This window comes from Natator depressus, chromosome 3 (genome assembly GCF_965152275.1).
Source record: "Natator depressus isolate rNatDep1 chromosome 3, rNatDep2.hap1, whole genome shotgun sequence".
Classification (NCBI taxonomy): Eukaryota; Metazoa; Chordata; order Testudines; family Cheloniidae; genus Natator; species Natator depressus.
The window spans coordinates 199,452,603-199,477,903 of NC_134236.1; the positions used below are offsets into that span (position 1 = coordinate 199,452,603).

General features: G+C 42.7%; 1 protein-coding gene and 1 pseudogene across 2 annotated transcripts in view; one reads left to right on the top strand and one right to left on the bottom strand.

The window, feature by feature from the left end:
• SNAP25 (synaptosome associated protein 25) overlaps positions 1 to 25,301 on the bottom strand; it is a 93,624-nt gene that overhangs the window by 56,979 nt on the left and 11,344 nt on the right. The window lies entirely within an intron of this gene.
• LOC141984573 (recombining binding protein suppressor of hairless-like) lies at positions 21,091 to 21,872 on the top strand (annotated as a pseudogene).

The window sequence follows — 25,301 nt, forward strand, 5'->3', positions numbered from 1 at the left end:
TTTTTGGAGGGCGGGGGTGGAGGGAAGATCCCATAGTCCTTGTGATATTTGGTGAAGACGAATATTTTACTAATGAATATTTTACTACCATTTGATTTAGAGGCACAGATCCTCACCTGCAGTAAATCAGAGTAGCTCCACTGAATTCAATATCTGTCTGTCAATCCCTCCCTCCCTCCCTCCCCAGACATATTATCTATCTATCTATCTATCTATCTATCTATCTATCTATCTATCTATCTATCAGATAGTAGTTGAAATAAACCACAATAAGAGAAGGAGCTCCTCAATTTTAGTGCCTGTCCATGTCTAGACATTAGGACAGTGGTCCCCAAACTGTGGGGCATGCCCCCATAGGGGGGTGTGGAGGAATGTTCAGGGGAGTGTGGTGGGTCCCAGGCCAGGCCCCACAGGGGGTGGGGAGGAAGCACCACCCAGCCCCGCTCTGCCCCCAGCTCTGCTCCGGCTCCACCCCTAGCCACGGCCAGTTGTGGCTCCGCTCCTGGCTGAGGCCCTGGCCTCAGCCCCTGGCTCCTGGCCTAGCTACGGCTCTGCACCCGGCCATGGCCCTGGCTGCTGGCCCCAACCACAGCCCAGCCATGGCTCCGCTTTTGACCCTGGCCCCACCCCCCCCAGCCTCAGCCCCCAGCTGTGGCTCCGCTCCCAGCCCTGGCTCTACCCCCTGGCCAGCTGCAGCTCTGGCTCCAGCCTCAGTTCCCTTACCCCTGTCCGCCATTCTCCCCCCCCAAGAAACCACGGCCCCACTCCCGGCCCCAGTTCCTGACCACGATTCCGGGGGGGAGGGAGGAGCAGGCAGGGGTAAGGGGAGGCATGACATGAAAAGTTCAGGGACCACTGCATTAAGGGCACGTCTAATTCCCAGCTCAGGTATAGGTACCTGTGGTTGCTCTGCCGAAATGAGCACACTACAATAGCAGCGAAACTGTGGCAGCGCGGACGGTGGCTCAAGCGCTGACCTAGGATCTCAGATGGGATTGTGCGTGGTAGGCTCGCCCATGTTGCCAGTCCACCCAGGCTGCTATCGCCACACTACTATAGTTAGGTGCTCGCTCAATTAGAGCTAGAGTGTGTACATCTACCTGAGCTGGGAGTTATGCCTCCAGGGGCAGCGTAGACCTAGCCTAGCCGGTGATGGCGCAGTGCACCATCTTGTGGTAATGGAGTGCAACGCAAGGAAGAGAATGGGCCCAAGAGATGAAGCCCATTTAAGTCAACATTTCTAAATGTATCCACAGGAGGTTCACATCCCCAAGCAGGCCCAAACAGAAGCATGTGATTTTGTCTACAGTCTAGGGGCACATCCCTGGTACTGCCCACTAGTTTCTCCCAGGATGGTGAATGTGTGTCGGTGGAAAAGCAAAGAACGGCGGGGCGATCTAAGAAGCTCTTCTCCAGAACATTCCAACATGCCCCATTGAATGTCTTTCCTGTTAGAAGACTCCAGGGCTGGGTTCTCCCATCTGAAAGTCACTTTGCACTGCCTGTGGATCAGCTAAGCCACCAGTTCTGCTGCCTCCTGCCATGGGACCCTTCCCACTGGCATAAGGGGAGGGAGGGGGCCTGTCAAGAGAAAGGAAGATGGGGGACATGAAGGAGTTGGATTCTGCTATGCCTGATTCTCCAGTGGCATACAGTCGCTCAAGGACTTTACATCAGAAGTGCACGTTAAAGCTGCAGGGAGGCTTTGGGAAATGACAAAGAGCCCCTCTCCTTCAAAAAAAAATATCTCCAGCATTTCTGAAATAGCTTTTTACAGGGCCTAATCCAAAACCCACTGAAATTAATGGAAAGACTCCCCTGGATTTCATCGGGCTGTGGATTGGGCCTATGTAGGATACACAGTGGTGTAAAGATATAAGGGATTAATTGACCATTATTTGTGCATTTGAGATGATCTGCCTAACTCACTTATTCCTTCAGCAGTCAGACCTCCAGGGATTCTGTTTCTCTATATCTTCATTTGTTCGCATAGACAGATGACAGACAGACATATTAGAAGGGAGAAAGCACACAAGAAAATCTTTATATTAAAGTGTGGTCTATACTATTAAGAAGTTTGAGAACGCCCCTTCCTTATTCTAATAGTTTTTCAGCTCTGACTTTGGTTATTTCAAACCTCACTGCAGTGCTCCAAAGTACTAAAAATTCCAGGTCAGATCTCCAGCTGCTGTCAATCGGCTTAGCTCCATCAAAGTCAGTGGCACTGCACTTGTGAGTCGCTGTTTACCAGTGTGAGTGAGCGGTTCACAATCTGGCCCCTGAGCACGCTGGAGCTCATTCTGAAATACAGCCTCTGATTTTAGCTCAGTTGATTATAGGAGCAAGGGACAGACTTTAGCTGCCCAGCTATCTAACTCGGGGGGACGTGATCTGGTTATTGGATGGCTACCTCCTAGCACTCACCCTCACAATTAATTGTAGGTGTAAATACAGAAGCACAATTAATTGTGGGGATAAGTATTGCTTTTGGATCATTAGACCTCAGGTTGATGACTGTTTAAAAATGTAGATTTCCAGATACATACATAAGTCGAATATTGAAAGCATCTGGCATTTCCAGGCTGAGCAAAAAATTATATTAGCCACAGGAATATTTAATAGTACCCCGCAGCCTTGTGATACTTACTCAGTCATTTCCAAAGCACACTGCTGCTCTCTGATTCAGACTTGTGACTAATTCCTAGCTGCCTCCCACTTCTCAGTACTCAGTAGTATAAATATGAATAGGCCAAACACACGCACATTGGCTTTCCCTGCTGCAGCATAGGAGAACTTGTCATTTTTTATTATTGCTTCCTGAGGTTGATTTAGAAACCTCTCCTTCCACGAACCACATTTTCAGCCTTCGCAGGCTGATGGAGAGTCCAATGCACAAGCTTTAGTATGCCAAAAATTCCACAGCCTTGCATGAGAGGATTTATGCTGTATTAATATAAAAGCACAACATCGACTCTGGGGTTTTGGGTGTGTGTCGGTGGCATTTTTCTGAAAACCGATCAGCTAAACAACAACAGGCTGGATTGTGCCTCAAGGCCATCACTTTCAATCACGTGATCGGTAGATTAACTGAGAGGCTGCAAATTCGTTTCTGCTCAAATTGTTTTAACAGAGGATCACAATCTTTCCCTCTGCATGTAAGATTTTATTTAGTTGCTTTCATTCCATTTTGCACATGTTCTTGTGGGAATTAAGACCCACAAAGTCAGGCACAATGATCCAGAATGGTGCTGTCCTCTCTCAATAAAGCAGCCTGATGAGTTTATTTGTTAGTATAATGTTTGCCAAATTTTTCCTGGGAATTTTGCCCCTTCCTTAACCTTTATGATTGCATTACAATTGATATCTTGCACTGAGGTCTCATCAAACCGCAGATGTTGCCCTGAAAGAAAAGTTACCGCAGCTGCTTTTCTTTCCCTGGCAAAGTCTATATTCATTAATGACTGAGATGAAAAGATTAAATGAGGCAGTGATGCAATCTTCAGGGGAAAACCCAGGCGCACATGGACTGTACTGAGACGGGCTGCTCACGCCCTACCAGGTTCAGTTTAACAGTTGGCTATGGGATTAATTTAGATCATGTAAATACAATAAATAAGAACTGACTCTTAGGCCTTGTCTACACTACAGGGGAAAGTCAATCTAAGTTATGCAATTTGAGTTACATGAATAGTGTAACTCAAATCAATGTGGCTTAGATCTACTTACCGGGGGCACCACACTATGCAATGTTGAGGGGAGACACTCTCCTGTCGACTCCCCCTACTCTTCTCGATATGATGGAGTACAGGAGTCGACGGGAGAGCGATCTGTGGTCGATTTAGTGGGTCTTCACTAGACCCGCTAAATCAACTGCCGATGCAGCAATCCCCACTCGTCGATCCCCCGGTAAGTGTAGACAAGCCCAGTGTCCCAGCAGTGTGACAAAAGCGGATGGCAATGTAGTCCAAAGGACAAAGATGAAGCAGGAATCCCCATAAAAACCCTATAAACGCTCAGTGCCTACGTCTGCCCTGAGAAATGTGGGTACAACTCCTGTTGACATCCAAAGGGGATCCCTGATTTATTCATTTTCACAGCACACCAAGCTTTCTTACCAACCAAAGAAAATGGGGAACTTCACAAAAAAACACTAGCCACTGTGTTCAAGTGGTGCAGAATGAGAAGCATACCCAGGCAAGGGAGTTACTCAGAAAAGGACATGCAGAAAGGAATGAGCCTGGAATGACCAAATGGCTCCTCTGGCTGAGAAGAAAAGGTGGGGATGTGAAAATGGCAGGAAACTTCATTGTAAGCAATACACTTGCCCAGTCAGAGAACAGGTAAAATACCATGTGACTTACAGCATTTGTCCAATCAAAACTAACCAACTCACCTCAGATGCTGGATGGTAAATGACAGCAGGGAAGTGGCTCATGAACAATCTACAGAATTATTCCAAGAACTAATTCAACAAAGAGTTTCAGTTAAGTCTGAAAAAAGTTTGACCCGCTCTGGACAAGTTGCAAAAAATGTCAAAATCCACCAAGTAAATGATTACCAGTGAACTCTTTGCTTAGGTGTTCCTATAAGTTAGCCACTGAAGAGACTGCGTCAGTGCTAAGGACCTACAGCTAGTGTTTTCAGCCTGGGGAGCAAAATGTGCATTGTACATCTGAGGACGAAGAAAGTTTGCTTCACTGGCTATAAAGGAAAGATCAAATTCTTCACTCATTTAAACCCTTAAAAACCTCCCTGATGTCAGTGGGAGCTACATGGATGTAAGTGGTGGCAGAATTTGGGCCTTTAAGACCAGAGGCACTATAAGGAGTGATGCTAACACAAAGGAATAAAACATTTCTTCTGTTAGATTACAGTAACAGCTGTTTTGACTTTTTTAAGTATTGGAACAGTGCTTGTTTTACAAGCCCATAGACCCCTAAAAGACATCCAGATTCATACTTATTATGCCAAATTTGCTCTGATTTTCCACTGATATAAATCCAGACTCAGTCTGGATTTCAATGGAGTTATTCTGGATTTATAGAAGTATAAATAGACTTGGCAGAATTAGATTTAAAAAAATATTTTTGACAGATAATATTGACGTCTAATTATAAGCATTTTAAAATGTTCACCGATTTAAATTTTCACAGTTGTGCAAAACTATGGATGATCAGACAATAATCATTTAATGACAATAGACACCGAGATTTAAAAATGTAAAACTTCATAAGCAAAACACAAATTGTCAGCATTATACAAAGTATATTGTCAAAATATACAAAGTAAATATTCTTAAATTAAGCTCCAATAAGTTCTCAACCAACAGATTTCTTACTTTGCCTGTCTGTAAATTCTGATTATTGATGGAAGTATTTTTTCATCGGTTTGCGTGTTCGGTGAAATTGATGTTTACTGACATTTACCGATACAAATTTAGTTGAAGTATAAATGAGAGTAGAATGTGGCTCAAGGACAGAAGGCTATCAATAAAACTGTCTCCAGAGTGGCATAAAACATGAGTCAGGCTAGGAGTTCTACGGGGATTAACAGGCATCCTTGCTTACAGAGCTACAGATAGAGCCCACAGGGCAAACTCCATGACAAAGCAGAACTGAGAGTACCCAGCTACCTACCACACAGCATGTCTGGCCAGGAAAAGACTGTGACGACACCCCAGACTGCAAATGCGTAGGTATAGGAATGGTAAAGGATACGTGCGCCAATCAATGAATAGGGTGGGAATAGAAAAGCAATAGGAGATATTGCTATTAAGCATACATGGTATGTATTAATGAAAGAAAGAAAAGCAGCATCATGTTAAAGCTGTGACATCAAGCACTCGTTAGTGAGGAAATTCTAAAAGGTCAGATTGCTCCTGTGCCAGTAAATGGGCCAAGTAGCACATATGTGGTATTTGTCAATCCTCCTTCATTTGCAAAACTTTAAACCCTAGCATATTACTCTTTGATCTAGTTAGCTAGCTAGTTAGGTATGTAACTAGCCTCATCAGCCCCCATCACCGTAGAATTTTGAGTTCCCAACGAGTAACTGATATTAGTCATTACAATAACTATCTCTCTCTCTCCCCACACTGAAGAAGAAGCCTTTCTTGTCGATTGGCTGTTTTATATTGGGTGTAGGTGAGCATGGAAAGCTGAGTCGAAGAAATGTTCTGAAACTGGGGAGGTTCTTATCTCTTGTGGGAGTGAGATCCATAGCTTAGGTCCTGCTCCCGGGAAAGTTCTGTCTCCTATGTTCCCAAGTCTCTCCCTGTTGGCTAATAGTTTCATTGTCCCAGTGGAGCATAGCTGTTGTGGGAAGTTACAGTTGCTGAGGGAGAGGCAATCTCTAATGTGAGTAGGGCCAGTCCCATGGAAGGCTTTGAATATCAGGACAGAGACTTGGAACTGGACTCTGTATTCATTAGGGAACCAGTGCAGAAAGTGGAGCATTGGGATGATGATCTGGCAACCAGCATTGCGAAACAGACTAGCTGTTAGGTTATCAATGAATACAGTACCATAAAATATACAGAATGTGCAATGCAGCCAAATTAGCATGGACTCAGAAACCTTAGGGCCCAATCTTGCAACAAGTGCCAAGTCTCTTCACAGAATTTGGCCTTTACCCTTGGTATTGCTTTGATTTTAGTTTTTTGAATGCAATTAATTAATTTCATTTTGGCATTAATAAGCTGCTGTGGGTAGTGATAAGATGAACAGCTGCACATATGCTCTGTATAGCATTTTGCTGAATATATGTCATGTGATGAAAGACCTTGTTTGTAATGCATGCACACAAAGGGGCAGAGATAAAAGATTGCAGTAGGGACTTTCACACTGAATTTCCTTACTTTTGTGGGATTAAAATCTCAAACTTCATTTATTTCATATTTTGCATATTATTTTCTTTTGTCTTCCTTTTTGCAACTCTCCATGTAAATCCACACTATTGTCTCTAAGTAATAGATACACATTTTGTTGTGGTGAAAAGATGATGGCAATGCATTAGGAATTGTGAATAGATTAAATGCAGCATGCTGATACATTGTCTGGTGAAGTTATACAAGCACAGTGCGAGGCTTACAAATAATAGCTGGGATTTTCAAAGGAAAGTCAATGGGATTTGGGTAGCAAACTTCCTTATACTCCCTGAAAATTCCAGTGTACAGGCCCAAACCCATGACTCTTTACCACTTAACTACATAATCCCTATTTACACAAGAAATCTGATTGACTTCCAATGGATTCCTATTGACTAGAGCTAGTTGGAAAATGGTAAGTGTTTTCTGCATTTTTAGCAAAAATTTTCAGGGTTTTCAACAATAGCAAAAAATACTGTTTTTTTTTCTTTGTTTTCGGTTTTTGAAAACCAAAAGATATGAAGATTTTGGTTTTGGTCAAAAAACTGGAAAATTTTGGAAGAAACAACAAATTTTCCCACAGACAAAGACCCTTTTGATTAAAAAAAATTTCTGACCAAACAATATTGATCAGCTGTACTGACTTCTGTGGAACTCACATGTGCAAGGGTAGCAGAATCAGACCCTAAACTTCTATTGCAACAATTTAAATCTAAAGCAGATATCCCTTTTCCTCATATGTTACATAATCTAAATTCCTGTGGAAAGAATCTGTGAGTCTCTGGCTCTTCAGAAGAACAATCTGAATGGCAAGAACAATTCCATACCTCAGACGGAACACGATCTCTCCACATAGTATTGTTGAATTCAGATGTTTTAGGCTGGATTGTGTTCACGATGATGACATTTATTTTTCAATAGGAAAAAAAAAAAAGCAATGATTACCTCCTCCCTTTGAGATCAGAGTCCCTGGTGGCACGCTGCAGAAAATCCAGGCAATGTTAAAGATCTTGAATACAGCAGCCTCCTCCACACTTGACCTTAGGGTGAATTGAGGACTGCAGCTTTAAGTGATGCTACTCTCTTAAGCTTTACAAATACATCTAAAGGGCATTCTCAAGGACATTTGACCTGGGAGCATCTAGTAGATCATAAACCTCTCATTTTAAGCATATACAAATTGTCATTGCCAGAAAAATAAAAATATTTATGTCAATTAAAGTTATTACAGGCTTCACACAGCCAAGGGTCAGTGACTTGACACATATTTCACAGAACGCTACCAGTATGAAGGCAGGACCATGTTCTGGAACATCACAGCCTAAACTAGTCACTTTATGCAATAATTCAAACAAAACAAGCGTGTTTGTAATTATAAGCCTCTCGAGTCTTGTCCAATGGGATCATGAAATATTTGGAGCCAAATGAACAAGCTGCATTGCTAGATGACCTTGAGTAGTTCACAAATGCTTTAAAGGGATACTTCCCTATTCCTATAGACGATGCATTTCTAGGACTGCCATTTTGTGCGGCGGGGTGATACAGCAGGTTTCAGGTGAGACACACACACAGTGCTCTCCCTCGTGGTGACTTTGCTTTTGATTTTTGTTGTTTCAATGCATTTTTTCCTTAGTAATCTGAAATCAAAGTCACTCAGACCGAAGCACAGGCTTGCTCTCAACAGAAACATTTTCTTGTCTGAATTCCTCCTCCTAGGTGCAATGTGTTTTGTGTTTACTTCCACCCAGTGTTGATGAGTTCATGTGGGCCTTCCAGCAGGCTTCTGGACAACAGGGTCTCCAGCCACAACTGCCCTGTTTCTCTCCCTTCCCAAAGCCATGAAGGCCATGCCAGGAATTGTACTTGGCGCACCAATCGGCACACTTCCCCTGCTCTGGCAAGAGACCATGCTGTAAAGCTGCCAAGGAGAGAAAGGAAAGGTTTTCTCCTCAGAGGCTTTTGAACTCCATGGCAGAATCCTGGTTCTGCACCATTTTCAAGGCTATGCAATCACACAGTCCTGTCAACGTTACTAAAGTCCAGATCCTCAGCTGGTATATCAACATATTTTCTCACTGGAACTGCACCTGTGTACACCAACTGAGAGTCTGACCCCATTTGACTCACCCCAGGAGCTCAGTCATAAAGCTAAGGATTGAATCCACTGCTCCTGAGCATCAATCCAGGGCCTTAGCCACAAGGCCATCCTTCCTGTCTAGTCCCTTGTGTGCTAAATACTGCCCCTGGCTGTTACCTGGCTGTTACCACTCCAGAGATACAAACATGGTGTGTGATGGGCAGGAGTGGCAAACTTTCCTTAGGAGCAAAGAGGTGCCTGTAGATTGAGAGCAGCAGAGGAAGGCAGTGGATAGGAAAAAGAGGGTAAAAGGTGACTGAGCCCTGTTCAGTGTAATGCAAAATAACTGCACAGACCATCCTGTTGTATAACTGAAGGAGGGTGGAATTTTACCCCACATACTCTCACTGATCAGTACTTTACTCTGCAAGTCGTTCCCACTGATCCCAGAGCCCACTGTAAACCTTACTTTTGTGGAGTAAGGTACTAAAGCATGTAGAGACCCGTCTATAATTTGCTGCCATGAAAGCAAGCAGCCCTGTTTTATTTTATTAAAGACTGATGACAAACTCTACAAAGAATTTTTTTTTAAAATCTCCTTTAAAAATGCCATGCAGCCTGTCAGTCCCCTTTACTGGATGAAACCTTCAATCTCCCTAGACAGAAGTGTCCTGAAAACACAGCACACACTTCCCTGGTTTTATGGACATCCATTGTGAATCCCCCTTGCCCCTCTGAAAATATATATGAGGTTTCCAGGGACATTATGGCTCTTTAAAATCAAAACCACTAGCAATGTATTGTGCTTGGAGGGGCCAGTGAGATTAGAATCTCCTTTACCGAAGAGATCCCAGGTCAAGTAGAAGCAAGACAGAAATTAAGATGAGCAGAGAGTTCACCTCATTTTGTTCGCTTGCCTGGGAATAACCATTCCTCCAAGAGCTAACTCTTACTCCTGCACATAAACAGAACTAGCAAAATGATCTGTAATAACGCCATCTGGTGAGAATAATATCACTCCCCTTTCTCAGAGAAAGAACAAGAAAACATGCTGTACAGCTAGTTTTCATAGACTTGACATTTCTCTCTACTGAGTATTTCAGAACATCACTATTTAACATCCTATATTATTCCAATATTCATTTCATTACAAAATGTTCATTTTACAATAGAACCAGCTCAGGTAGCGTACAACTGTGCTTGTCGGTCTTTGCGTTTCTTTGTGAATTTTGGGCAACAAAACTTCAGGCATGGTCAAATGTGTTTGTAAAATGGTGAAGAAAACTGACATCTGGTCTGGAAATAGAGCTTCTTGAGTTATAATCACAAAGGAAATGGATTGATTTCCTGTGATATGAGCAAATGTCCACAGTTACATCTGAATGTTCCCCCAGTGTCCATCTGTACCAGATAGGAATTCAGCCTGTGTAATTTGGCTGCAACAGTTCTAGTGACTATTAGCATTCTGCATGCATACCCTCTCGCCTTCCTGCGGGAGAGAGAAGGCCCAGCAGCATTCCTATTACAGTGCTTGAATTGGATCTCCTCTTTAATTCTTGCATTCACACAGCCCCAATCAACCCATCTCTGGCCCTCTGTGTGTACTTCTCTAGCCCCATGTGTCTCTCTGTCATGTTCAGTCTCGGTGATCACAGACTCCTGAGCCTTGGACCTTTAAAAATCAAATCCTCCATAACAATTTTCTACTTATGGGATGTCCCATACCCTTTCACTGTGGAAATCATCAGCAGTTCTCAGCCTTTTCCATATTATCCACCTCCCATGTTACAAAAGAAACAAGTTTTGAGGTTCCCCTCATATTTAGCCTGTCATAAATATAAAGGGAAGGCTAATCACCTTTAAATCCCTCCTGGCTAGAGGAAAAACCCTTTCACCTGTAAAGGGTTAAGAAGCTAAAGATAACCTCGCTGGCACCTGACCAAAATGACCAATGAGGAGACAAGATACTTTAAAAAAGCTGGAGGGTGGGGGGGGAGAACAAAGGGTTCTCTCTGTCTGTGTGTGTCTTTTGCTGGGACCAGAGCAGGAATGCAGGTCAGAACCCCTGTAAAGGGTTAATAAGCAATCTAGTTAGATATGCGTTAGATTCTGTTTTGTTTAAATGGCTGATAAAATAAGTTGTGCTGAATGGAATGTAATTCCTGTTTTTGTGTCTTTTTGTAACTTAAGGTTTTGCTTAGAGAGATTCTCTATGTTTTGAATCTGACTACCCTGTAAGGTATTTACCATCCTGATTTTACAGAAGTGATTCTTTTACTTTTTCTTTAATTAAAATTCTCTTTTAAGAACCTGATTGCTTTTTCATTGTTCTTAAGATCCAAGGGTTTGGGTCTGTGTTCACCTATGCAAATTGGTGAGGATTTTTATCAAGCCTTCCCCAGGAAAGGGGGTGTAGGGCTTGGGGGGATTTGGGGGGAAAAGATGTTTCCAAATGGGCTATCTCTCGGTTATATTTGTTAGACGCTTGGTGTTGGCAGCAATAAAGTCCAGGGACAAAAGGTAAAATAGTTTGTACCTTGGGAAAGTTTTAACCTAAGCGGGTAAAAATAAGCTTAGGGGGGGTTTCATGCTCGTCCCCACATCTGTACCCTAGAGTTCAGAGTGGGGAAGGAACCTTGACATAGCTGTAGAGGCACGAAAGGTGGTTGTAACCCCCCCTGGACTTGCCTATGACCCCCAGGTTCAAAAGCCATAGTATTTATTAATGTTTTCCTTTTGGCTAGCCAGGATATTTTCCAGCAACATGGACAAATGGGATCTTGCTTAGTGGCACCCCGTAGTTCTGTCAGTTTCTGGTCCAACACAAGTAACCTGTTAGACCAATTAATTAGTTCCTCAAAGGACTCCTCCATATTGTCCTGCCCTGTTAGAGACAATCTGCTTAAGGTATCAGGAACTGATAACCCTTTCCTGGTCTGTGTTTAATTACAGCATTGCATTTAGCCATCATTCTTTTTAGCTTTCTGGGAACTGCCACCATTTATTTTTGCATGATTGCTACCAAAGACATGTGGTCCTATGTGGCCTATGTAACTCCCCCCCTTGCACATACTGAGAAAAGTGTGCACAGCTGGACATCTCTTGTGCAATTTATGCATAGTGACTTGGATACATGAACCACTGGCTTCTCTTCTTGCAGTACACCTCCCACCCCAAGTCCTAGATAGGATCCATCCATCTGAACCGGCGGAAATTTTTCAAACAAAAAATGTGATCATTGAAAAATGGCCTCATTTTCCAAAATGAGATTCCACAATCACCACTATCAATTATTTTTTAATAAAATATACGTGCTTTTTACCCAATATATTTTCATAATTTTGTAAATTAAAACATGCTATAAAACGTTGGACTTTTTTGTTTGCCAAAAATCCCCTCTCCCACACCACCTATTCTAAATGTCAATGTTTTCAATTAAAATTATGAAAAGATATTGAAAAATGCTAAAAAAGATTCATAAATGTCTCCTATGAAGCTTCCAAAATAAAAAGAACTTCCAAATTTTATTTTTTTCATCAGTTTTTCATTTTTTGTCCAGCTCTGTTTACATCATAGTACAGGTTGAAACTCTCTGGTCCGGCAACATCCGTGGTCCAGCGTGATTCTATTTTATGTTTTTTATGCTTTATCTACTTATTTCCTTGTGGCAATACACTAAAATTGTGTATCAACACTACCACTTTGCTATGAAGAGAGCCAGTAAGCCTTGGCTAGGCAGCGTTGCAAGCGTTGTTCCAGGGTCCTGCACTTAGGATGGAAGAATCCAATGCACCGCTACAGACTAGGGACCGAATGGCTAGGCAGCAGTTCTGCGGAAAAGGACCTAGGGGTGACAGTGGACGAGAAGCTGGATATGAGTCAACAGTGTGCCCTTGTTGCCAAGAAGGCCAATGGCATTTTGGGATGTATAAGTAGGGGCATAGCGAGCAGATCGAGGGACGTGATCGTTCCCCTCTATTCGACACTGGTGAGGCCTCATCTGGAGTACTGTGTCCAGTTTTGGGCCCCACACTACAAGAAGGATGTGGATAAATTGGAGAGAGTCCAGCGAAGGGCAACAAAAATGATTAGGGGTCTAGAGCACATGACTTATGAAGAGAGGCTGAGGGAGCTGGGATTGTTTAGTCTGCAGAAGAGAAGAATGAGGGGGGATTTGATAGCTGCTTTCAACTACCTGAAAGGGGGTTCCAAAGAGGATGGCTCTAGACTGTTCTCAATGGTAGCAGATGACAGAACGAGGAGTAATGGTCTCAAGTTGCAATGGGGGAGGTTTAGATTGGATATTAGGAAAAACTTTTTCACTAAGAGGGTGGTGAAACACTGGAATGCGTTACCTAGGGAGGTGGTAGAATCTCCTTCCTTAGAGGTTTTTAAGGTCAGGCTTGACAAAGCCCTGGCTGGGATGATTTAACTGGGAATTGGTCCTGCTTCAAGCAGGGGGTTGGACTAGATGACCTTCTGGGGTCCCTTCTAACCCTGATATTCTATGATTCTATGATTTATTCACCTCGGCGAGATAAAAATAAAAAGAGACCTGCTTGCTACATGTTGACCTCCCGTGGTTCAGCAAATACTCTGGTTCGGCACTGGTCAGGTCCCAAGGGTGCCAGACTAGAGAGGTTCAACCTGTATAGCAATGGGCCTGCACCGTAGCTATGCCAACATAACTCTAGAGCGTAGATGGAGCCTACACTGACAGAAAGGGTAGTTCTGTGGCTGTGGAAACACCAAGCGAGGAAGCATTCTTCCATTACGTGGGGGTGTGGATTTTTCCCACCTGTGAATGACATAGCTATGGTGACATAAAGATTTTACATTTTATTTTTCAGAAGTTTTAATATATCCATACCGACAGATTCAAATATAATGACAAAGAAAATGCAACAGGAGTTCGGCTGTAACAAAAACACAGTATGAAATATTCAGATATAAATACTCCTGTAATTCCCTACCAATGCCCACCAAAAGAAAAGAAAGGAGAAGCATCAGAAGCCCAGTCTACCTGGACTCAGTTTGTAATGTTTTCATGAAAGACCAAGTATCTTCATAGCTGGATCTTGTGCCTCTACAGATTAATGTCAGTTTTTCCACGCGCAATTAGACCATCAAACAATGGCGGGGGGAATAGCAGATTACCATTTTCATAAAATGACTCTTTCGGCCACTATATGTCCTGCAGCAATCCATTTCCTGGCATGACTCAAACAGGGTAGATCTTTCAGAATCCCCAAAACACAAACATGGGGGAAATCCTGACCCCAGTCTCTTTAGATGGAGCACCACATATTTCCTTCCCAAATGTGCATATACTTTGACATTCAAAAACTATATGAGACAGGTTACATTAGGGCTGTCATATCTCTAACATTTTCTATGCGGGGTGAGTCCAGCTGTATGCGAACACTCAGGAGTCCAGTAATATCTATTTAGAATTTTGTTCTGAAAGAAATGCAAAAACAGAGAACAGGATGTTCTGTATATATTGTAAAAACAACGAGGAGTCCTTGTGGCACCTTAGTGACTAATAAAATTTATTTGGGCATAAGCTTTCGAGGGCTGTAACTAGGGTGACCAGACATCCCGATAAAATCAGGACTGTCCCGATATTTAGTTGTTCGTCTTGTGTCCTGACCTATGTACGGTTGGGACACCATTTGTCCCGATATTTTGCTTCCGTGGCACTCCGGCTTTTTTTTTTTTTTTTTTTTTTTTTTTTTGCTTGGAGTGGCAAAAAACCTAGAGCCGGCCCTGGTGGGGGGTGAGCCTGTGGCTGCCCCCCAATGTGTCCCAATATTTTGTTCTTGTCATCTGGTCACCCAGCTATAACCCACTTCATCAGATGCATGGAGTGGAACATACAGTAAGCAGATACAAATATACAGCACATGAAAAGATGGGAGTTACCTTACCAAGTGGGGGATCAGTGCTAATGAGGCCAATTCAATAAGGGTGGATGTGGCCCATTCCCAACAGTTGACAAGAAGGTGTGAGTATCAACAGAGTGAAAATTACTTTTTGTAGTGTCTCAGCCACTCCCAGTCTTTATTCAGGCCTAATTCACTCCATGCATCTGATGAAATGGGTTCTAGCCCACTAAAGCATATGCCTTGGGTAGGAAGGGATAGTTCAGTGGTTTGAGCATTGGCTTTCTAAACCCAGGGTTGTGAGTTCAATCCTTGAGGGGACCCTTTAGGGATCTGGGGCAAAAATTGGGGATTGGTTCTGCTTTGAGCAGGGGGTTGGACAAGATGATTTCTTGAGGTTCCTTCCAACCCTGATATTTTATGATTCTAAATACATGTGTTAGCCTCTAAGGTGCCACAAGGACTCCTCATTGTTTTTATTGGTACAGACTAACACGGCTACCTTCTGAAACCTGTATATATTTTGTCATACTTTGTCCCACCTGTCAGAGGAAATGGAGACGGTTAGCTTCTTCTCCCATTTGTATTTTATGGGATAGTCAATAGGATAAATCAAGGAGTTCAGCCACTTGCATACGTTACCCACAAAATGTTTCTGGCTAGCATACTTTTTAAGTTGCACTTCACATGGGGTGTTATTTGTGGCCTGCCAACAATTCCCCAGCTCCTTCATAATTTTGAGTCAAAGCTGATTGTAAAAAGGACCTTGCTCTGTTGGCAGCTGGTATTTATCATGAAGACATGTGAAGGAGGCTAAAACTGTCTGTTCAATAATATCTTTTATGGTTAACATCCCTTGGTTAGCCAGGTGGTTTTTGAGCTATTAGTAAATTTTAATCAGGTATTATTCTAATCAACCTAAATTTTAAGTGCAGACCAGGCCTCGTTGTGCTGTGATCTTCCTTTTGGAGATCTCTTAGTGATGCTAAAACTCCTGCAAGACATGGTATAATCTTAACAGGTAAATCATCATCCTCAATATCTTTTCTTGTTCAGGGTGCTACTCTGGTGGCCGTGTCTCAAGTGACTATTGCTATTTTTGCAGAATAGGGCTTGGCATCCTCATTTGGGAGAATATGACCAAGATACCTTCCTGCAATTGCAATATTATTTTTAATGGCATCATCTGATGACTCTAAATAATGCTCGATTCACATCCCTTGTGTTTTTTGCTTCCAGTGAAGGTTCTAGTGCATAAGTTTGCTGGCAGGTAGGTTTGTAGAAACAGCAAATTTTAAGTGGCCATTGGAGAATATTCCTGGACAGCAAATTTGGAATTTGTAACTGTAAACGGTTCCACTCACGGCCTTAATGCCCCCTGACTTTAGTGCCTGGCATTGCAGGGGGGTTGCTGCTAACACCCCCTGCTGATTGCTTCTTTGGCTCTGATGGCCTATTTCTGTCCATGAGTTAGCCTTCCAGCTAAGTCACATCTAGTTCTAACCCCCTTCCAGATAACAGAAGTCTAACCAAAAGTTCACACAAATAAAGGGTCTTTCACCCTCTTGGACTCCTCTTCAGCCCACTCTCTGGGCTCAGTTCCCAGCCCCTTCTGGGCTCTGGGATAGAGCCCTGATTGTCTCAGCCCCACTTTCACATTCTGCTCCAGGGTCTTCCACAGGAATCCAGGCACCTCCCTGTGGTTCCTCCTCAACTTCCTTCTGTGTTCTCGTAAGTCTTTTTTATTAGGAGGCCCAGATGCTCACCATACCAACACCTGACCTCCTTACTCCCTCCTCGTCAGGCAGGGACACAGTTAATTGTGGCACCAGTGGAGCTGATTGAACAGTGCTGGGGCAGCCCCAGGCCTCTGGCCCCTAAAAGGGGAAGGCCACACTGTTACAGTAACAAGGAGCTTTTGCACCAGCAACCTGATTCTAAGAGTTACTGTCATCCAATCAGGGAACCGAAACATGTCATGTGAACTTTCATGTACCATTAAAAGTAGGCAACACAGCTCGAATTTTGAATACGTGCAATGGAAAATCTGAGGACCAAAAAATATTTGCAGAAATTACTCAGCAAATAACTTTGACTAACAAGTAAGTCTGAGAAAATCATGATCTGGTGGCAGGCAATTCATGAACAGAATAGAGGGGAAAATTCACCACATAAACGTTTCACTCCTAATTATTCTCCCACTTCGACAGCTGAGTCATGCCTTAAGTATCTCTCTTCAGATGGTCATGTGGTTACTGAGTTGCTGATAAGCAAATTGGCTAACTCACCCCCTGCTTAATACTTCTTCTTAACAGCTGATTAATCAGGAGTAATTCATTCATCTTCAGCCATTTCAGAATGATATCCTGAGCAACTTCTCACGCAGACATGAAGGCAGGAATCCTGGCTGCACTGAAGTCAATGGCAACCCCACATTGACTCCAACAGAGTCGGGGTTGCACCTGAAGTGTGTAATCAAACTTTTTTTTCTGCCTCCTTCAGGTCAATGTATGTACGTATTTATGCATTTTTGGGGCCAGATCCTCAGCTGGTGTTCACCAGGATAGCTCCCTTGACTTCAGTGGTTTTGCACGGATGTGTGCTGGTACTGAGGATCTGGCCCTTTGCTTGTGAGTGTGAGTATGTGTGTAGAATTATTCTCAATGCACTTGTAATTACTCCTTTTTACCGTACACCTCCCAGGTACATACTGAGCTTTCTTTATAAAGGAGGAGCAACTCAACAGACTGTCCTTTGTTCTTGCATCTTGAGCTAAAACTACTCGATCACCACCTGTACGTTTTTCCTTTTCTTCTATCCGTTTTTTTGTAAACTAAATGGGTCAGATCCTCAGCTGGTATAAATTGGTGTAGCTCCTTTGTCTGCAATGTAACTACACTGAATTACGCCACCTGAGGAGCTGGCCCTAAATACTCAGTCATAATGAAAAATATCTACTGCTCTTTAAAAAATTGTGTGTGTACGTTCTGACGGCGTGCCAGTCCAGCAGTATATCTCACTAAGACATGGAGGAGGTCACCTGGCTGTGAGAGCAGACTTGGAAATATACCTCTGGCTGATGGAAAATGGGTACAATTTGTTCCTAGTCTTCCAACTGCCAAAGCCCACTGGCTGAGCAAAATGCAAGTGCTCTTAGCACATGTGCATTGGTATTTGGGACTGAGACAAGGGATATGATGTTCATGGAGGGAAAAAAGAACATCCATTATCTCTTATAGATAGGAGTAAACCTATTCTACAAATACCATCCATTTTATTAAAAGTAACATAGAGTACTTCAATCCTGGTTGTTACTATAAAGCCAGATTCTAATACCCTTACTCATATGAGGTGGCATTTAACTCCACAAGTAACACCACTCATTAACTACTCAATGGAGATCTATTCAATGTGAATAAAGTCATCATAATCTGACCCATAATGATCATGGTGAGCCCTTTAGTTACTATTAGAGCAGGTGGAAATTTTAAAACTCATCGAAATGATTGAAAATACTGCCTTGACAAAAATCAAAATGTTTGCCAAACTATTTGTTTCTTCAAAATGCCTCCATTTTGATAAAAATACAAAATGAAAAAAACTGGTATTTTTTCTTGTTTCCCCTTTTCCAGTGGAAAATAAATGACAAGAGTTCTCCCACTCCCCACTTTCTCTCACTTTTATTTATTTTTTCCACTGAAAACAAGACAAATAAGGAGAGAGAAAATATTGTTTTTCCTGCCAAAATGAAATGTTTGGAATTTTTGCTGGAAAAAAAGGAAACAATCATTTTGCATTGAAAAATGAACAATTTCATGAAAAAAAATGAATGAATTTTTTTTTTAATTTGTCATGAAATAGTTACCTTTTTTCAGCCAGCTCGAATTACTGCTAATCAATTGCTCTTGATTCTCAGCGTTGCTGTGAAATTAATTCTTAGCGAGACAACTTACTAACAGGTTTGAAACAAACTGCCAGCATCCCAGGCCTATCTTCCTTATCACAGCTGACTGGAACTTAAAGGCTGCAAAGGAACCTGCATTGGAAGATTGTCAATCCCTTCCGACTCGGAATGTTGCCAAGCCCGTTCACAGTAAGCGGATTTTGGCTTCTTTCTTTGTGTAATTGCTCTATTGTGCCTATGTTTGCTTGTTGATTGTTTTGGGGTGTTTCCCGGGGGGTGGGAAGGAGGCCTTTCGCTTTTTAAAAAATTATATTTTTAATTTCCCGCTGGAGAGCGTGATTGGCTCTCAGTTGTGCAATCCTCTTCTCTGTGCATGAGCACATTGCTAATAAAGAGTTTAAAAGCCTACTTGGGGTTTGATTTTTCCTTTCGCTTTCGGGTTGCTGCCTAGCTTACTTCAGCCACATGGGACTGTGGCACTAGATAGGGGCGCTGGTTTGTGGTTTGGGTGTTCCAGGGAGGTTTGTGGCTTGGGTTACGGGGCAGGGGGGAGAGGGAGAAGTAGCACTGTTGCACAGTCACACAAATAGTCTTTAACAGCCTGGAAGTCAGAGTCACAAGGTCTCTACTAAACATAATCTTCCAAATAGCTATCATCTTCTCTAATGGAATGACACTGTGAGGAACTGCTTACCAGCGCAGCTTTATGTGATCACCTCTATTCTGTGCACTTTTTATTCTCCTTCATTTTGTATCATGGTTTCCACTGAAGCAACACTTTAATTCACAGCCTTTTCCCAAAACACATCCAGGATTCTGTACAGATATCTATGTATGCATCCTCTGAAATAACGACAGGTTTCAGAGTAGCAGCCGTGTTACTCTGTATTCGCAAAAAGAAAAGGAGGACTTGTGGCACCTTAAAGACTAACCAATTTATTTGAGCATAAGCTTTCGTGAGCTACAGCTCACTTAAGCTTATGCTCAAATAAATTGGTTTGTCTCTAAGGTGCCACAAGTACTCCTTTCCTTTGAAATATAATTCTTTTCCCAAATAGATACCATCTCATTTGCTTGTTCAGTTAAAGAAAAAGTCCAGTCTTTCCCTTGTGACAATGACAAATGGTAACTTGCTTTGATTTCCTGACTGAGAGCTGCATAGGAAATGTGCATTTCCAAGGAGTAGATGTCAATATTTACCACTTCACTCACCAGTGTCTCTCTCTCTTAGAGAAACAGCTACGCTGCTATTATACAATGGCTGTACTCTGCAAACATTGGCTTCCTGCAGACATCCATGTACATCTAAGTTGGTTCTAGCTGTGCCAAAAACTAATGGCACAAGGGGCTAATTCACAGATGGGGAAACTTGATGTCCTGCAGTCGTGTAGCTGTATTTTGTTTAAATCTGCCAGCTATGCTGTAGTTTATGCCTTTAGGCATAGCCCTGAGCGAGGGGTGATCTATACTCTGCACCATCCCACAAGTAGCCTCAAGAGGCATAGTGCTTCCGAGACACCTCTCAGAGTCTTCTCATTATACTAACAAACCCATCTGGTTGGGTAGAAGCAACACACAGTGTCTTTGTTCACATTTGTTAGTAAGGATATAAGAATATCAAAAGTCAAACGGGTAAACAAACCCCAAAATTCTATTTCAGGCAAATATACAGGCCTGAATGCTATATTACCATCTCTAACAGAGCAGTGGGGAATCTTTGTGTTGACAGATGCATAGCCCTGTGGAGATCATGTTTAGCAGAAAGGCCTTGGGACTCTGCCTTGTAGGCTCTGTAAGGTTTAGGGCTAAGGAAGAGAAATTCTGGAAGCAGTGAGAGTTTACAAGCATCTGCCCAATTAGGACTCCCTGTTGGTCAGTGCACTGGCCAGTTTAGGAAGCCAGTCTCAAGGGATGTCAGATTCATCCTACCAGGCCACAAAAATGCTTTGCAAAGCTAAATGCCCAAAAAAACATCCACTGGAATCAACAGGAATCCTTCTATTGACATCAGTGGGGGTTGGACCACACCCCTTTGAAGAGAGAGTAGATATTTTTAGGAATATGGCTGAGTGATGGTGACCCCAGATTATGTTGCTGAGCTAAAGCAGAGGACTCTGATTAAACCAGAATTGAAGCTAAAATCAGACCCAATGGGAGAGAGCCCTGTACACCCTAATAGATTAACACCTTTTAGAGGCTCCACTGCCAGAAATTCAAGTACTAAAGATTATTTTTACGAAGTATACATAGCACCTAATTTTTTGGAACAATATCAGTTTGCTAAAGCAAATTATACTGGGCCTTATTAGAATAATATTAATTGAAGGGTATAGTGTTGCAACTTCAGTGAACAGGCTGGATTCTGGTAATCTAGTGCCCCGGTATCTCCCTGAACAAGATACTCAGGAAATGTACCAAAACCAGGAAACATGGAGAGGATTGTATGGGCAGTGGATGAAAGGGAAAAAAAAAAAACCAAGCAAAGGGAATGTGATGGTTGCTCTGAACAAGAGTCACAACCATCTGCTTTCACTGGAATAGGACACAGTGACCAAGAAATGCAACAGCTGAATTTGGAAGGAAAGAACTATTGCACAGCCAAAACATTGTACATCTCTGACTCAGACAAGAGAAAGCACTTCATGTTATCAGTGAAAATGTTCTCTGGCAACAGTGACAACATTGGTGTGCTCCTCAGTGAACGGATCGAAGTCATCTCCAAACCTTCTAAAAAGAATCACTGAAAAATGCAGACTTATGTATTGCATCAGGGACAAAAGTGGCACTATTTAATAGACTTTGATCCCAAACAGGTAGCACCAGACACGTCCATGTAGAGGGAGAGGAATTCACAGGGAGAGATGGCTACATTCATTATGGACAGACTGTCAAACTTGTGGTTCAGATACTGGCATGGCACTCTCAAGACTGATCATTTGAAAAATGGATAAACAGACAGCGTCACTGGAGGCAGATGGTCCAGCATCGGAGCTCCATAAATGTGCATTCTACCTTAAAGATACGGCAAGAATGTACTCGTGCCTTTCCCAGGAGAAAATAATCCAGTTTCAAACCTCTTGTAATGCCAACCCACACAGTGACGTTGGTAATGGGGATCAAACCTGGGACCTCTGGAGCTAAATGACGCATTTTCTTAGCCAAGGCTGTAGCAGGCTAATCAATTTCTGGGGGGTGACAGAGTGCCTCTCCAAGCAAGCAGGGGTTACCTATAAAAATGAACAGCTTATACATGTACCTTATCAGACATTAAGTACCGATTCCTGCAAGCATCCTCCTTATGGAACTCCCAGTGAAGTCCATGGGAGTTCTAAGTGGCAGACAGATTACATACTTGTGTCCAAAAAAAGGAGGTTTTGGAAAATTTCCCTGGAATATTTTTGTTACAAATGGAACATGCATGCACCAAACAGCAGGATAGCCCCAGCCTCCAAATTTGTGGATCCAGCTGATTGCATCTGCCAAAATAGGCATGCACAGATTTGGGTCTGTACATAGTCACATGCAAAAGCAAACTAGATAGGTGGGCTTCCAGCTGCTCATTCTGCATGTCCAGATCCAGGTTCTGTAGATCCAAATGGGATGCATGTCTAATTCTGCATGCAAAGCAATGGGCAAACCAATTAAGAGGTGAGTTTGGTGTTGGCTAAAAATTTGGCTAAAATTTTTTACTCAGGATATATGGCAAATTAGTCTAGAAGGGAAAAAGGCCAAAATGAATAATAATAAAAAAAAACCTACCAAGCAAAACAATATACAAAATTTAACAACAGTAACCTAGGAAGTTTGTAACCCAAACACTACTCCTTATTTAACCATAGGTCCAAGAGTAATTTAAACACAGAAGCCAGGTTGCTAGCAACCAACAAAACACTAGCCATTTAGAAACTATATTCATAACATACAACTAGTAATTGTCATCGCGCATGCATTGTATGTAGCGGGAGCAATTAGCATGTAAAGATACAGTCAGCACAAGAAGATTTCTTTGTCCTTGTCTCTTGCTGTTTACAATCTGGACTCCTTGCTAGATGATTGGGAGATGAACAATAAGACTTTGAGGTGGGATTTTCAGAATTTCTCAGAACTCGCGTGGGTGGCATGGATCAGTGTTGACATCAAACTCACCATCAGTACCCGGCCTGGGATGGGGAAACTAATGATCCAACCAGCAGACCAAATTCAGTGATGAATCCTGGTCATGTGCTGCATTGTGCATATGCTAAGGGCAGGTCTTCACTACCTGCTGGATCAGCGGGTAGTGATCGATCTATTGGGGATCGATTTATCTCATTTCGTCTAGATGTGATAAATCGATTCCTGAGCATGCTCCCCATCCACTCCGGAACTCCAGCTCACGAGAGGCGGAAGCGGAGTCAACGGGGGAGCGGCAGTGGTCGACTCGCCACCATCCTCCCAGCCAGGTAAGTCGACCTAAGATACGCCAACTTCAGCTACGCTATTTGTGTAGCTGAAGTTGCGTATCTTAGGTCGACACCCACCCACAGTGTAGATCAGGGCTAAGAAGCGCTGGCCTAACTCTGCTCCTGTTAAAGCCAATGGGAATTTGATTGCAATGGAAGCAGAGTTAGACCAATACTGAGTGCTTTGAAAATCTTGCCTTTAATCATTATAGCAGTAACATTCTTCCCATGTTCTTTCTCTCAGTCCCATGGTGCTGTGCAATGAGATGTCTCTTCTAGCTGTTTCTCTCAGTTAAAGAGAGAGCTTCTGAAAGCTACATTTTTTTGGTAGGAGAACGGGGCAATACAAGAAAAGCCTCAGGAGGACATTTTGAGAAACACCAAAGAATAACAGGACTCCAGAATCAACATGGTAAGGAAGAATGTAATGATCAAGGTAATGGATGGTGCAGAGAAGAGCAGCGGGGTTAAATAAAGTATAGGAGTGGATCTGAAGAAGAAATGGAAGGTAACATGGAAGAATGAATCCTGGGGCAACCAGAGAGGTTAGTGCCTAATCCATGGAACAAAGGAACCATGACAAAAGGATCTTCTGTATGTGAGAAATGAGCAGAGAGGATGTCAGAGAGAAATAGAGTAATCAAGACAGAAGCGGAATGAATTGCTGAGGTTCAGTACATTAGAGGAGAGAGCTAGTACATCAAACATCTAGCCAAGAGAGAAGGAAAGTCCAGTAGCTGGCTCTCAAGTACGACATGCAAGTCCACCATCTACCAGTTGAGGTGGAAGGTGTGACTTGGCATAAGGAGTGTATTTTGGAAAAGATCAGGAGAATACTTTTTCTAACCATCTGAAAAGGAGCAGCATCAAAAAACCAGCTTAATTTCCTCCTCCAGAAGTAATTAACAAAAAAAATCTAGACTACCAAACACCGTTTCCACCTCCCACAGCCTATGTCCAAGATGCAAGATCCTCTAACGTAGGTAACAAGTTTATTAAAATTACAAATAATATCATGGCATGTACAATGTAACACAATTAACTGTCACCCATGATGACATTTTTATGGACTTTTAAATCTATGGGTAAAACAGGAAGGCGGGGGTCATACCCAATCAAACCAAGCCCAACCCAACCCAAAGAATGACTGCAATTCATAGAACTAACAAAGCCGAGCCAATTTGTCACCAGACTCATTTGGTTGTACAGTGTGTCCCCATTTGCTACCCTTCATCTGCTTGTGCCTTTACACTGCAAGGCCTCAGGGCAGGGATTGTCTTTTCTATGAACAGCACCAAACACAATGGGGCCCCTGATCCTATTTGGAACTGTTGGGTGCTACCACACCATCAGTGCTTACTACTATCCCAGCGACGTGGTCTGGAGAAAAGAGTACGGGGTTGAGATTCAGGCACTCCTGAATTGTACTACAGGTTCTGCCACTTAAACATCCTATGGCCTTGGAAAGTCACTGCACCTCTTGTCTCAGTTTCCCTATCTGTAAAATAGGAGCAATCCTAGTAACTGTACCTCACAGGGCCACTGGAAGGATTAGTTGGTTAACATCTGGACAGTGCTTTGATCATATAAAAATGCTGTGTATTATTATTTACATTTCTCCCCTTGGATCCACGAGTCCTTCTCTTCTTATGTGTGTGGCTCCCTCACTGACATCAACAGGAGTAAAGCACTGTGCAAAAGAGGGTAGCTTTTTGCCTTATATTTTCAAGAAACAAAAGGGGCACAGAGCTGATGCTCTCTGAGAACCTGAAGTGCCACTAGCCTGTTCTATAACACACTGCCATCTGCCAGGCTGCTTAATATACTAGCATTAAATGCCTCGGGGGCTAATCTGGCCATTCAGGTACTACAGTAATGAACATCCACTTCACTGTCCATGCAGCCCTTTTGCCTTTTTAGTCATTAACCTGTTAAATAGCTTTGTGTAGCGTTATCACATTCAGCAAATGATTTTCAGAACAGATGCATGACCTGTGCAAGTTAGCTACCTGCTCCCAGAACAACCACCTCATAGTATTAAGAACAGTCAATCATGGAGAAACGAACAACTAGAAGATCTGGTGACTGCAAAATCCCCTGATAATAAAGAAAATAACTTTAAAGATGC